Source organism: Eublepharis macularius, chromosome 14, assembly GCF_028583425.1.
Source record: "Eublepharis macularius isolate TG4126 chromosome 14, MPM_Emac_v1.0, whole genome shotgun sequence".
Taxonomy (NCBI): domain Eukaryota; kingdom Metazoa; phylum Chordata; class Lepidosauria; order Squamata; family Eublepharidae; genus Eublepharis; species Eublepharis macularius.
The window spans coordinates 54555005-54570151 of NC_072803.1; the positions used below are offsets into that span (position 1 = coordinate 54555005).

The 15147-nt window shown below is 47.6% G+C and overlaps 1 pseudogene; it reads right to left on the reverse strand.

Annotated features, from left to right (window-relative positions):
- Positions 1–11445: 11445 nt before the first annotated feature.
- On the reverse strand, positions 11446–11996 carry LOC129342627 (protein C1orf43 homolog; annotated as a pseudogene).
- Between the last annotated feature and the right edge of the window lie 3151 nt (positions 11997–15147).

A 15147-nucleotide genomic window follows, 5' to 3' on the forward strand; every position in this document is an offset into this window, starting at 1 on the left:
GGGACCAGTATCTGTATACATGCAGAGTTTAAATCATACATTCAGTTATATATATAACTCACATGTTCAGCTATATATCACATACAAAGCTATTCATGGCCTTGGTCCAGTATACCTATGGGACCGCCTCCCTCCTTGTGTTCCTCCACGGCAACTTCGCTTATCTGAACAGGGTCTCCTGCAGGTGCCACCAAGCACATGGGCAAAATCAACAGCAGCCCGTACACGGGCTTTCTCTGTGGTGGCCCCTACCCTGTGGAACGGCCTGTCTGAGGAGGTCAGGAGAGTCCCCTCTCTCCTAGCTTTCTGCAAACAATGCAAAACTGAATTATTCAAAAAGGCTTTTATATTGTAGGGAGAGGGATCTCAGATGCTTCACTAAAGATTTAGAGACCATAGACTTCACCATTATGTTGCCTTACGTACTATCTGTTTTAAATACATGTTCCTGTGAACTACCTGTGCTTCATGTTGTCTAAAGTCAGCCCTAGAATTGCTTATGTCCAGCAAATGTTTCAGCATTTCTTCAGTTTTGTATTGAACTCTTACCAATGCTGTGCCTTTGTATACTTGTGTTTATTTAACCGATGGCATTGCCCTTGAAATTGACTATACTAATCCGCCTTGAGTCTGAGGGCCAAACTACATGTGACGAACGACACTTGAACGGCAAGTGTATTCCTCCCTGTTCACTTGCCCTCCACTTGCTCTCCACTTGATCTACTTGCCATTCAAGTGTCATTTGTTACTTGTAGCTTGGCCCTCAGTGAGAAAGGAGGACTATAAATGACATAAATAAAATAAATAAAAATAAATATTTGTTGAATGTAACATGAGAATTGATCAACTCATAGATGAAGAAAAGTGTATACTGTACGGCAATTGTACAAGGATTTATTGCACAGTATATAAATAATTTTTCTTTGTACATGCTTTGAGTAATTCTTACATTATATGCAGTGCGTGAGCAGTGGAATGCATGATTCAAACCCCACTATTATCCAGGGAGTGGTTCCCAGTTTTATTTTTAAAGTGCACACACACCGGCTCTTTCTTACAAACCGATTATTCATGTACATGCAGGATATACTTGCATTCAGTGTAACATGTGAATATGGCTGAAGTAAAGCATCAACAGGACAGGTTTGACACTCCCAAATCCCCTGAAAAAAATCAGCTCCCCTTTCTGAATGGCTGCACAGACTGGTTGCAAAACAAAGCTGTATTTTACTTTGTGTTTTCTTGTCTGTTTGGTGCTGGACACAAACGCCGCAGCCCCTCTGCACTACCCTGAGAAGGGGGTTATTAAGGCCTCCACCTCCCTCTGTTATCCTGGTCTTGTTATTTTTCATCACAGAGCATCAGGAAATAGAAACACTGTTTGACTCTCCGGATCGGTTAGCATTCCTGAAACAAGATGCGAAGCCCTTGGATTGACAGGGAGCTGTCAGGGGTTGAAATGTTTGCTGTCGTGGATGAGAAATTACAGGCGAGTAAAAGTCTTCTCTGAAAAAGGAGGCCAACCTAGGAAGTTGATAGGGATTGGCATTTGAATTCATTCTTCAGTCATAAACTATCTCATAGTTGCACTAAGGATGGAGGTGTAAAGCAAAGGATGTTGTGAGGTGACACAAAATGTAGATTCAACAGGCCTGAAGCATCTCAAAGTACCCCTCCCCATGTATATCTCAGCAGCATTTTGTTCAGCTGTGCTGCTTTTTGCCGCTCTCTTGGAGTCAGCTTAACATAGTTAAAGGCTTCACGTAGTCACTAGTGAGTGTGATAACATCACAACACATAGCCAGTCACCAATGGCTGCAGAATAACATTGCAAAGGCAAATCAAAAAGAGAGACAACACTGGCCTTTGTTCCAACAAAGACACTATTGTTGTTGACCCAAAACTTGACTACTGTAATGCACTATACATAGGTCTCCCATCTAAGTTAGACACCAAATTGGTGCAAAACACTGCAACATGACTATTATCAGGAGCAAGCAGACGCATGGACATCACCCCCACCCCTTTCTGCAATCATTCCATTGGCTACCTATCAGTTACCATGCTCAGTTCAAGGTATTAATTATTACATAACTCTTCATGACCTTGGTCCGGCATACCTATAGGATCACCTTCCTCCCTATGTTCCTCCAGGGCAACTTCGCTCATCTGAATAGGGTCTCCTGCAGGTGCCACCCTGCACATGGGCAAAATCAACAGCAGCCTGTACACGGGCTTTCTATGTGGTGGCCCCTATCCTGTGGAACAGCCTGCCTGAGGAGATCAAGAGTAGACATGGGCATGAATGGGGAAAAAAACCCAAACACCCTGTTCGTTGTTCGTTGCCATCCACGAACAATGAACAATGAACAGGGACGAACATGAACTGTTCCCAGACAGGTTTGTTGTACGTTGTTCGTGGGGGCCAGAACCCTCCCACCTCAACCCCCCCACACTTAGCTCCCCTCCCCTCAAACCCACTTACCTGGCCCTTTAAAGATCCCTTTAAACTATCAGCTGGCAGGCAGCAGGGGGGATTCCCCCCCTGCCGCCTGCCAGCTGATAGTTTAAAGGGCCTTGTCCTGGCAAAAACAGCAGTGTCTGCAGGCAGCTACTTTGAGTGGTTACCAACTGACTGTCAGGTCCAGTATATATCTTAACCATACTGACTCCATTTTCTAATGCTTTTAGTGTTTAAGTGTTTTCTCCTCAGGTGCACCAGTTCCCAGGCAGCATTCCCACCAGAGGACTGTTTTGTCTAACACCGTTCCACCAGGCATTGGCCTTGAAGGAGAGCAGCTTCCCAGGACTGAAAGATGTTGTTTTAAGAACTGTGGGGGGAGGCTGTTCCAGATGGGTATTGTTACTCTGTATCCTATGCTTGCTCTTCATTGGTAACAATGATCATGTACCATCCTGAGTCTCCTATTCAGGACAGTGGACTATAATGGACCTTTTCTGCAATAAAGCTTCCTTTGCCAGACATTGGACTTATTCTTGCTTCTAAAGGGAATCTTGCAGAGAGTACCTTATTTAGCCACAGTCTGACATTTTGTTACCAATCATGTCTGCGTCGGGCCCAGCGGAATCCAAGGTTGTCCCGGACAGGGATCCTTTGTTTGATCCGTATGCGTCTCCCGACAATCAACCGGTGCAAACCCAAGACTCCCAGGAGCTGGGAGCAACCGGGAACGGAACCGGAGCCTCCACTTCTACCCTGCCTCTCATCGACTTCAGTACTCGAAACGAGACCGAAAGCAATCTCGGGGCAAGGCCGAAAGCAACCGCTCTCCCCTTGATCTCGGTGCCCACCCCGTCGGAGTGGGGAGCCAGACCCCGAGAAACCAGAGAGCGCCGGGCAGGTGGACTCCATCCACGAGTCTCGATGGACGGGCGCCGAAGCCTAGAAACCGTCCCGGAACTAGATAGCAGCCAACCATGGCGATATTGGAACAGGACGTTTGAGCAGATGGAGGGGGACACGTCTCGCCGAGGCGCCCTGAGTTGGGATTATTCCGAACTTGCCCCGTGGAAGGAGCCAACGGAAGTCCCTGAACCAAGTTGGGAGCAGATACGAGGTCGCACCTATGCGGTAGATACCAGCATCTCGGCCGTGACGGGTATGGCCAAGGGAATTCTAGCCGCGAGGTCGCGAATAGTTCAAGGGGACCCTCCTCCGTGGGGCCCTTTCTCCCCGGTGAGTACAGCGAATGAAGGTTCCCTGAGCGAACAACCAGGGCCAAGTCGTATACAACAATTAGAAGCTAAGCTGATGGATATGGAAGAAAGCTTGGCTCACGCCATTCATTTAATTTCCTCAATGGGGGCAGGGGAAAGACTGTCTCCTGAAGAGATGGCGATACAGATAGCTACCCTTCAAAGTGTCATCTCCTATCCGATGGAGGAAGTTCAGCAGCGGTCGTCGCCTACCGGCGGGGGGGGCACCTATCCTGGCGAATCGGGAGAACAACCCAAGGAACTTCCCCCTCAGCGGGAAACTCCACCGAGAAGGGACCACCCGGTTGTGCCATCCGGTGAGACTCCCATCGAACCTCCTATCACGGGAGGGGATGTGCCGCCAGACGAGACCCCCGTTGAGAGGCCTACGGAAGGGGAGGAAAAGCCAAGTGATACACCGGTGATACCCCCCCATACTTCCCCGAAAACGGTCCGGCCGGACCAAGCGGGAGCACCCGTGGCTCCATCGGGGGGGGGAGCCCCTGGTCAACCACGCGAAACTGTTCCCGTCGGGCAACCTCCGGGAGATGGTCTACCAGCGCCAAAAGGCCAGCCGACGCTTCCCAGAACAACAACGCCCGGAGGGGCAAGCCCGCGCGGCCTTCCACCCATTCGGCCTTCGCTGCTGCGGCCCCTTCCGCTTCGACCACAACTAACCCCGCCGCTGCAGCCGATACGTTTGCCACTGGAACAACCCGTAAGACCGCCTCCGACCCAACCGATGGGACCTACACCACTGCGACCCCACCAACCCACCCCTCAGCGGCCGATTCTTACTTCGCCACACCAACCTCAACCGCCAGCACCTCAACCGCTACGGCCAACACCTCCGGCATTGCCACCAGCCCTGCCGAGAGCACCGCCACCAGCCCTGCCGAGAGCACCACCGCCAGCCCAGCCGAGGCCGGCACCCCCGGCTCAACCGGTGAGGCCACCGCCAGCACAACCGGGTCCCCTCATACCTCAAGTGCCATTGAGGCTTCCGGCGGACTTCTACCCAGCCCCGGCTCCGAGGCAAGACCTCCCAATGGGTTGGGTGAAACTAGACGCCACTTTTGACGGGGATCCCTCCAAACTGGGCTTTTTTCTAGTGCAAGTCGTGCAATTCTTCAACCGGTGGGGACACCTCTTCGGCAGCGAGGCCAGCCAAATTGAACACCTCGGCTCCCGTTTACAAGGGAAAGCAGCGGACTGGTACGTAGGACTATATAATATCGGGGCCCCAGAACTCGATACTCTCCAGGGGTTGGTGGATGCTATTAGAGCACAATATGAAGATCCCTTAGAGGAAACCAGGGCCCGAACAGAATTGCAGGCCATTAAGCAGGGCAGCATGGCAGCGAGAGACTATATCACTAAATTCCGACAATTGGCTGCCAAGTGCCCCAGGTGTGAGGAGTCCACAAAAATTATTCTGTTCAAACAAGGACTTAATCCGAGACTTTTGGACAGAGCCCTCATGCAAGACAATCCCCCTACGCTGTTAGGTTGGATTCAACTTGTTTGCGAAGTGGAAAATCGCATTTTAGAAGTCCGTTTGGTTGAGCAACAACAACAAACGGGACAACGAAGACCATTGACCTTACAGAAGGGAGCTCGGGGAGCTGGCTACGCCACCCGTGGAGCGAGAGATGCTAGATGGCAACAAGGGCTGTGTTTGCAATGCGGACAGGCTGGTCACTTTGCAGCACAATGCCCCTACCGGCCTGTGCAAAGACCTCCGCTCCAATTACGGCGTCCAACCCTTGCTCCGTTCCCTACGCTCCAACGCCCGACTCCAGCTCCACGAGCAAACAGAGGCCGCGGCGCTTCCCAAAGGCCAGCCTCAGAAAGAGGGCTGGAAGCGGAAGAAGTTATGGAATACGATCCCGCTTCCCCATCTGCAGAAGTCAATCCAGAAAGTCCCCAGTCGGGAAACGAGATGGATCTGTCGTAAAAGGGCCCAAACGACAGATCCGCCCCAAGCCCGTCCCTGCACGGAACCGGCCACCTGGGTCCATTTTATTCATGCCAGTGACTTTAATCAACCCAGAGAGAAAAATGCACATTCGGGTGCAAGCTCTTATTGACTCGGGTTGCTCAAGAGACATCATAGCCCCAGCTCTAGTCAATGGACTGGTCTTACCAACTCGGGATTTACAAAATCCAGTAATTTTTGAACAAATGGATGGTACCAACATGAATCCGGTCACGACTGAAACCATCCCGGTGATCACAGGCATGGGACAACATTGGGAAAAGAGGTCCTTTGTCATCAGCTCTACTGCCAAGTACCCGTTAATTCTAGGCAGCAAATGGCTATGTGATCACAATCCCTACATAGACTGGGCTCAAGGATGTATTACCTTCAATCATGCCAACTGTAAAAATCACCGTTGGAATCAAAACTGGGGCGAAGACCCAACTTATAAAGAAAAGGCCCTCCTCACCCAAGAAGAAGTCAACCAAATACCCGAACCGTACTGGCCTTTTCTAAATGCTTTCTCGGAGGAGGAAGCTGATACTCTACCCCCGCACCGACGAACGGACTGTGCGGTGGAAATTTTACCCGGAGCCTCATTGCCTAAAGGACGACTCTATCCCATGAGTCTCCATGAACGTGAAGAGCTCCGGAAATTCATCGACACCAACCTCCAACGAGGGTTCATCCGCCCAGCCTCTAGCTCCCACGCCGCTCCAGTTCTCTTCGTGAAAAAGAAGGATGGGGGGCTCAGACTGTGCACGGATTTCCGAGGACTAAATGCAGTGTCCACCAACAACGCCTATCCTATACCGCTCATCCGAGACCTTCTCAACGTCGTGGCCCAAGGTAAGATCTTTACGAAATTAGATCTAAAAGATGCTTACTTCCACGTTCGTATCAAGGCAGGGGATGAGTGGAAAACCGCGTTTAATACGCCCCTCGGACAATATGAATACTTAGTTATGCCTTTTGGATTGGCGGGAGCCCCGTCTGTATTCATGTCCATGATAAACGAAGTTCTACATGAATTTCTGTACAAAGGGGTGGTGGTGTACCTTGATGATGTTTTAATTTATTCTGACACCGAGGAAGAACATGTTCAAATGGTACAAAAGGTCCTGGCCACCTTGATGAAGAATAAACTGCCCATCAAATTGTCCAAATGTGAATTCCATAAAACCGAACTCACTTACCTTGGGTATTGTATCTCACAAGAGGGGTTGAAAATGGATCCAGCCAAAATACAGGCGATCCAGGATTGGCAAACACCCACCACCCGCAAAGAACTGCAATCCTTCCTGGGTTTTGCCAACTTCTATAGAGACTTCATAGCAAATTTCGCCCAAATCACACTCCCCTTAACAGAATTGCTGAAAACCAAAGAGAAAGGGGACCAAGCCAAAAAACCCTCTGCTAAACTACAATGGACCCCCGATTGCCAAACGGCCTTCGAATGCCTTAAAAAGCAATTTGTAACGGAACCCATCCTCTCCCACCCCAACGAACAGTCCCCCTTCATAGTACAGGTCGACGCCAGCGATACGGCGATAGGGGGGGTTTTGCTGCAGAAGGGGGAGGATGGGAAATTGCGGCCTTGTGCATTCTTGTCTAGAAAGTTCTCAGAGGCAGAAAGGAATTGGAATGTGTGGGAGAAGGAGGCCTTTGCAGTGAAAGCAGCTCTCACTAACTGGAGGCATTGGCTGGAGGGGGCGAGATACCCTTTCGAGGTCTGGACAGATCATAAAAATTTGGAGGCCCTCCGAAGCCCCCGCAGACTGAATGCCAAGCAATTGCGGTGGGCGGAATTCTTTTCCAAATTCAACTTCACCCTCAATTATCTCCCGGGCAAAACTAACTTTTTGGCGGACGCCCTGTCGCGCATGCCCCAACATAAGAGCAAGCGGGCGGAGACTGTCGACACGGTCTTCTCGCCTAAGCAACTTGGGGGCGTGGTGACTACTCGCAGCCGCGCTAAGCAGCCCCTCCCGGCCGACCAAGAATGGAAATCGAAACTTAAAACTGAAGTGGAGAAGGAGGGGAATAAAGCTCCGCGAAACAAACTAACCCAATCCCCACAGGGGGATTGGCTAGCTGGGAGCAAGTTTTATGTCCCGGACAGCCTTAAGTTGGAAATCTTGCAGCGCTGTCATGATGCTCCCACTGCTGGACATTATGGGTATCTGAAAACTTTACACCTAGTTCAAAGACAATTCTGGTGGCCGGGCATGCGCAAAGACATTTCCCAATACGTTAGTTCCTGCCCTGTTTGCCTCAGCGCTAAAACCAGAAAAGGGAAACCTCCGGGTCTCCTGCAACCATTGGAAACACCGAACAGGCCCTGGGAAGTAATCTCCATGGACTTTATCACTGATCTGCCTCTTTCAAAAGGACATAATTGTATTTTAGTTGTGGTAGATCTGTTCTCCAAACAAGCCCATTTTATCCCCTGTACTACTATACCCTCCGCTCGAAAACTAGCGGATCTGTTTCTAAAACACATCGTAAAATTACATTCTTTTCCGTCCAAGGTGATTTCGGATCGCGGCGGACAGTTCGTTGCCAACTTCTGGCGGGAGCTTTTGAAAATGTTGAATATTGAACAAGGTATCAGTTCAAGCCACCACCCACAAACCGACGGGCAATCCGAAAAAACAAACCAAATATTAGAACAGTTCCTTCGTTGCTACATCAATTTTCAACAAGATAACTGGGTGGACCTTCTCCCTCTAGCTGAATTCTCCTATAACAACAGTGTACACGCTTCAACGGGAGAAGCCCCCTTCAAAATTGTATATGGGACTCACTTCAATCCCTTCCCTTTGGACGCACCCCCTCTCCATTCCTCTAAATTGCCAGATGTATCCTCATGGTGGGGGGAGGCGGTGCAGCAATGGACAATCATTAAGAGACACCTTGAAAAAGCCAAACTGGATTACAAAAAGTACGCAGATCGCCATCGTGTGGCCGAATGGGAATTACAACCAGGAGACCATGTGTATATTTCCACAAAGAACCTAAAGCTAGCTCAGACAAGCCGCAAACTCGCTCTGAAATTCTTAGGACCTTTTCCTGTGCGCAAGGTAATAAATAAAGTGACTGTTGCTGTAACATTGCCCAAGAACCTTCGCCATGTGCATGATACGTTCCATGTCAGCCTTTTGAAGAAAGCTCCCACCGACAACAAATGGCATATCAAAGCTCCACCCATTCCAACTTTAATTGACGACCAAATACACTATGAGGTACAACAAATTTTGGACTCTAAAATCAAGAGAAATCAGCTTTTTTACCTCATTAGGTGGAAGGACTTTGATTCTGGTTACGATGAATGGGTGAACTCTGCACATGTTCATGCTCCTAGATTGACCAAAGCTTTTCATACTCGCTACCCATATAAACCAGGGGGGGATCTATTTTAAGGGGGGCAGAAATGTCAGGTCCAGTATATATCTTAACCATACTGACTCCATTTTCTAATGCTTTTAGTGTTTAAGTGTTTTCTCCTCAGGTGCACCAGTTCCCAGGCAGCATTCCCACCAGAGGACTGTTTTGTCTAACACCGTTCCACCAGGCATTGGCCTTGAAGGAGAGCAGCTTCCCAGGACTGAAAGATGTTGTTTTGAGAACTGTGGGGGGAGGCTGTTCCAGATGGGTATTGTTACTCTGTATCCTATGCTTGCTCTTCATTGGTAACAATGATCATGTACCATCCTGAGTCTCCTATTCAGGACAGTGGACTATAATGGACCTTTTCTGCAATAAAGCTTCCTTTGCCAGACATTGGACTTATTCTTGCTTCTAAAGGGAATCTTGCAGAGAGTACCTTATTTAGCCACAGTCTGACACTGACCTTCCCAATGTCCAATACCCACCAAATTTGCAGGGGACATAGTCATCACTGTCCTCTGAAGATCCCCCAAGTTTCAGAGAGATTGCACCCTGAGAAAGGTATGATCCACGGGTCTCCCCATTGGCTGTCAGTTTCTCTTCACAGTGGCAAAAATGGGACTCTCTGCTGGAAGTACTTTGAAGGGTTAAAGCCAGAAGGAAAGGCAGAAGGAGTTCAGACAGAGTTCAGTCCCTGCCTCCATTTGCCAAAGGGATTGATTGCAGGTGCCAGACTGTCTGGCTTGATGAACGGCTGCAGAAGGCAATGAATGAGGCTTGCAATGACCACCTGTTTGTTTAGAATGGGGCCTCACGAACAGCTTGTTCGAGAACAGCAGATTGGGCTGTCCGTGGGTTTTTTCTGTTTGTAATGCTGTTCATGCCCATGTTTAGTCAGGAGAGCCCCCAGTCTCCTAGCTTTCCACAAACAATGCAAAACTGAATTATTCAAAAAGGCTTTTGTAATATAGAGAGGGTTTCCAGATGCTCCACTAATGATTTAGGAACCATTGACTTCACCCATAGACTTCACCACTGTGTTGCCTTATGTAAAATCAAAAAGAGTCCAGTAGCACCTTTAAGACTAACCAACTTTATTGTAGCATAAGCTTTCGAGAATCACAGTTCTCTTCGTCAGATTGCCTTATGTACTATCTCTTGCTTTAAATATGTGCTCCTATGTCAGCCCTAGAATTGCTTATGTCCTGTTTCAGCATTTCTTCAACTCTGTATTGGATTCTTGCTAATGCTATCTTTTTGTAAACGTGTGGTTATTTACCTTATGGCATTGTTTATGAAATTGTCCTTGATACTGACTGTACTACTCTCACGCTGTGTAATCTGCATTGAGTCTCAGTGAGAAAGGCAGAACAATAATTTCAGAGACTGAGGGAGGGAGATTTGGAGGCACAAGTTATTGAGGGACATATTTCTCAGGACACTTTTTTTACTATGTACCCCTCCTCACCCCCACCCCAATTTAAGCTTAGCCGAGGAGTCACCTTGAGGGCAAGATCCAGGGGAAAATTGGTATGGATGATCCTGTCTTTTTCTCACTATCGTATAGGGTTGGCAGGCGCACAGAAGACATAATTGAAAAACCAATGGAATCTATAGGCTCTCCGTCTTTGGTAATCTGAGGACTGAACATCGAGTATTCGCCTCAAGCTTACATGTGTCCCAAGTCTAGTTCCATGGACTTGCACACCTTGCTGGCAAAATGGTGACATTATTCTTTAGAGTAGGGAAGAAATCCATCACTTTAAAGTACAACGCATTCACAGGGGAACCCTCTGGGCTTCATCCTGCACTCTTAGCAAAATGGAAGGAGGATCACAAAATTAATTGTAACCCCATGCCAACATTTCAAATAGGCTTATGAATTTTCCTTTCAGTCATCAAAGCATTTGAAGGTGCCTCCGTATCCCTGACAAAAATAAGGCTAAGTGACTGACTTGCCTAAGGCCACCTAGCAAGTCCATGGCAGAGGCAAGATTGGTTGAGCGATTTACATTGTTACTTGCTTTTCACTGAAAATTTGGTTCCCTGAAGCAGCTCTCAAAAACCACCACCAAATAAATTACATATTACTTGAAAATCCAGGGGAAATGTTCCTTATAGTGGGTTTTCTTAGCTGGAGTTTGTCCTAGCCGTGTTAAAAAGTCTAGACATGATAAAAGGGTGCCTGGCTGTTCTTTACCTCTTGCTGTCAGTGGCAGGTGGGAAATGGAGGGTAGGGGTCCTTAGCTAGAACTGTTTCTCAGCATGAGAAGGGAGAGTCTTCCTGCCCCCTTCTTGGCTTTCCTCTGATGCCGTAATTAAGAGTGGATCTTAATTGCTTTATTCATTTGTCTTATTTACAATGCTTCTTGGTACTTGAGATACTCTGTCCTGCCGAAAGTCCCTGTCCCGTAGCGGGCGTTGTCATACCCGTCCAGGAGAGCATCGATCAAAGTCTTGCGGACGCCTTTGAATGGGGTGCTGGAGTTCCGCAAGTCGACCAGGTAGGCACGGAAGTTCCTCCCTATTGAGGATTTGGGATGCCTGCCTTCTGCCGAGAATGGATGGAATCTTGGATTGCATCCAGGGCTTTCATTCTGTACAAATAGGAATAGCAAAATGGACTCCTGGGAGTCTCCAGATGATGAAGCCGGATATCATCTTGGGACAAGAGTTGGGGCTCATACTTGATGTCCTGGACCCGTGACAGCCGGTTGTCGGTTTCCTCTTTCAAGCTCGTGGATGCATGCTGCCCGACTGGGACGTGGGGGCCACGGCGGGACTTCATTGCAAAGCGCGTGATCTGCCTCTTGACAAAAACGAAGAGCAGCACAAGGACCAGGCTCCCGTAGGCTATGACCAGCACCACGTTCACCCCAGAGAGCCAGTTGCTGTCGGACACTGCCATCCCCGGCCACGGCGCCTGGCCCAACCGCCTGGAGGGCCACACAACATGGCGGCCCCCGAAGCTGGCCTGCTCCTTTGTCTTATTTATAGTCCATCTTTCTCACTGAGACTCAAGGTGGAGTACACAGTGTAAGTCAATCTGATCAACAACTGGGACATTCCATAAACAAAACAGTAGGTTAGGCATTGCAGAAATGTGGAAAGAAACATAAATTTGAATACAGAAATACAGAGAAGAAAAATTGCTGGAAAAAAAGCATAAGTAATAGATCCAGAGGAGTTAGCCATGTTAGTCTGTAGAAGCAAAATAGTAAAGAGTCCCATTGCACCTTTAAGACTAACCAACTTTACAGTAGCATAAGCTTTCGAGAACCACAGCTCTCTTCGTCAGATGCACTATAAAGCATAAGTAATGTGACTTATGGTAACAGGGCTGTACTATAAGGAAAGTTGGTTAGTCTTAAAGGTGCTACTGGACTCTTTTCTGTTTTACCTCTGTGTTTCCGATTTAAGCTCTTTTCAAATTTCTGTAATCTGCACCCGATTGTAATTGTTCATTGAGTGTTCTAGCTTTCATTCATGTTGTATTTGTTCATCTAATGTCCTAGCGGTTGTCCTTATTGACTTGCACTGTGTAATTCACCATGGGTCTCAGTGAAAAAGGCAGAATATAAACAAAGAAATAAATGTTGTCAAATGGCTGAAAGCAAACAAATTGAGACTGAACCTAGACAAGAAGGAAGTGATGGTGTTAGACAAGCAGAGGTCTTAAAGGACATTGTGCTTCAGACCTTTGATGGGGCCCAGTTGACCCTGCTTACTCAATGAAAAGCCTGGGGATAATAATGGATCCAGTGCTATTGCTAGAGAAGCAAGTAAGTGCAACAGCAAAAAAAGTCCTTCTCCCAGCTTAGTCTAGCCTGAACCATGGCCCCTACTTTGACACAGCTGATCTGGCCATCCGGATTCATGCTACGGTAACATCGAGACTAGACTGTAATAATTCACTTTACATCGGTCGCCCCTCAAAGTCAACTCATAGACTTTAGCTGGTGCAGAACTCTGCAGCTCATTTATTTTCAGGAGCTAAACAGAGCATGCACATCTCTTCCATTCTGCAGTCACTCCATTGGCTATCTATCAGGCTCAATTCAAGAGCATGACTATTACATTCAAGGCCCTTCATGGCCTAGGCTCCTCATGTCTGCAAAACTGTCTCTTTCCCTATGGTCCGCTAAGGTAGTTTTGCTCGTCTGAACAGGACCTTCTGCAGATACCACCCTGCAGTTGGGCTAAATTAGCAACTGCCCATACTCACACTTTTTGCATGGTGGCCCCCATCTTGTGTGGAATGTAGCAAGTCAGGAAAGCTCCCACTCTCCTGGCTTTCCACAAACCATGCAAGACTAAATTATTCAGGAGGTATTTCTACTCAGATTATAGGTCTGTGTCATAAATAGTAGTTCAGAGAGGTACCTTGGTAAGGGATACAGAATATAGACTAGGCTATTCGGTACTTTCTGCTGATGTAGATACATTCCTACTGGGTAGCCTAACTTTACTAAAAATGTCATGTTAATTACTTATACTTTTTATCCAGAAAGGTTTCATCTATGTGTTTAGCTTTCTGCTAGTTTTCAAATGTATGGCTACCATACCCTATTGAACTTGTTTTTATTGAATGCCCTAACTGTTATATTGTATTTTCGCTCTGTGAATTGTCCTAGCTCTTGATTATATTGTATCCACTTGCAATATGTTATCTGCCTGAGGGCCAAGCTACACATGACGAATGACACTTGAACGGCAAGTGGATTGAGTGGAGGGCAAATGAACAGAGAGAAATACACTTGCCATTCAAGTGTCATTTGTCATGTGTAGCTTGGCCCTCAGTGAAAAAGGCGGACTATAAACAATCAACAACAACAATCCAACTATATAAAAGGCAAGCCATATTGGCGATGACTCACTTTTTATCCTCGTGCAGACACATTGCCGACGACTCTGGCCTCGAGGCCTCTGCAAAGTGTCCACGTGCCGCCAGGAGGGGGCCTGCTGAATCGAGGGCATAAGCACTCCTCCCTGTGCCTCCCCTCAGCACCCTCCCACTCTTGCCTCCAGGCTTCTACGAAGCACCTGCTTGCCACTGGGAGGGGGCATGCCAAATCAGTTTCCTAGAGCCCGTTGTATTTTTTCACATAACTAGTGTTGTTTCTAGTAATAAAATAAATGCTACACTAAATTACATGCCAATTCATTAATATTTGTAAGTCCTCTCACATGATAGATCTTGCTGTGATAATAATAATATAATAATAACATTTGATTTATATACCGCCCTTCAGGATGCCTTAACACCTACTCAGAGCGGTTTGCAAAGTATGTTATTATTATCCCCACAACAAAACACCCTGTGAGGTGGGTGGGGCTGAGAGAGCTAGGAGCTGTGACTGACCCAAGATCACCCTGCTGGCTTCAAGTGGAGGAGTGGGGAATCAAAACCGGCTTTCCAGATTAGAGTCCCGCGCTCTTAACCACTACACCAAACTGGCTCTCTGATGGGGTTTTGAAGGTCTTAACAGGACCACGGGTGCTTTTCCACTCCTTCCTCATGCCGCCACCATGCCACATATTATGCCTCTTCAAACACTTCTGCATTGTCTCCTGTCCCCTCTCTTGCAAGCTGATCCAGACATGGCTAGAGAACAGGTGTTCTATGGTTGCTTAGCAACCACACAGTACATTTGGAATTTCTCCTCACTTAGCCCAGTGTGGATTCCAGGAAATTTGCAAACTGGACTTTGCAGGATGGGATCCTGGCAAATTAGGACTTGTCAAAATGGGTAGGAGAATGCCAGTCTGTTATAACCATGTTGGGGGAAGTCATGTGATGGTTCATGTACTCCAGCATCTTGTCTCCCAAAGTGCCCTTCCAGGTGTCCCCCAAAAGCCTACAAGCAGAATCACAGTGGCCAAAGGCTCCTCCTGATGCTAAGATCCTGGAAATGTTATTTAGATGTATACTGCCTCAGAATATGGAGGTTCTATTTTTCACTGTGGCTAAGAGTCATGAAGGAGCCTCTTCTCTGTAAATTTATCTAAACCCTTTTCATAAGTCCCTAAACATTCTAAGAATAACCCCCTAACAGTGA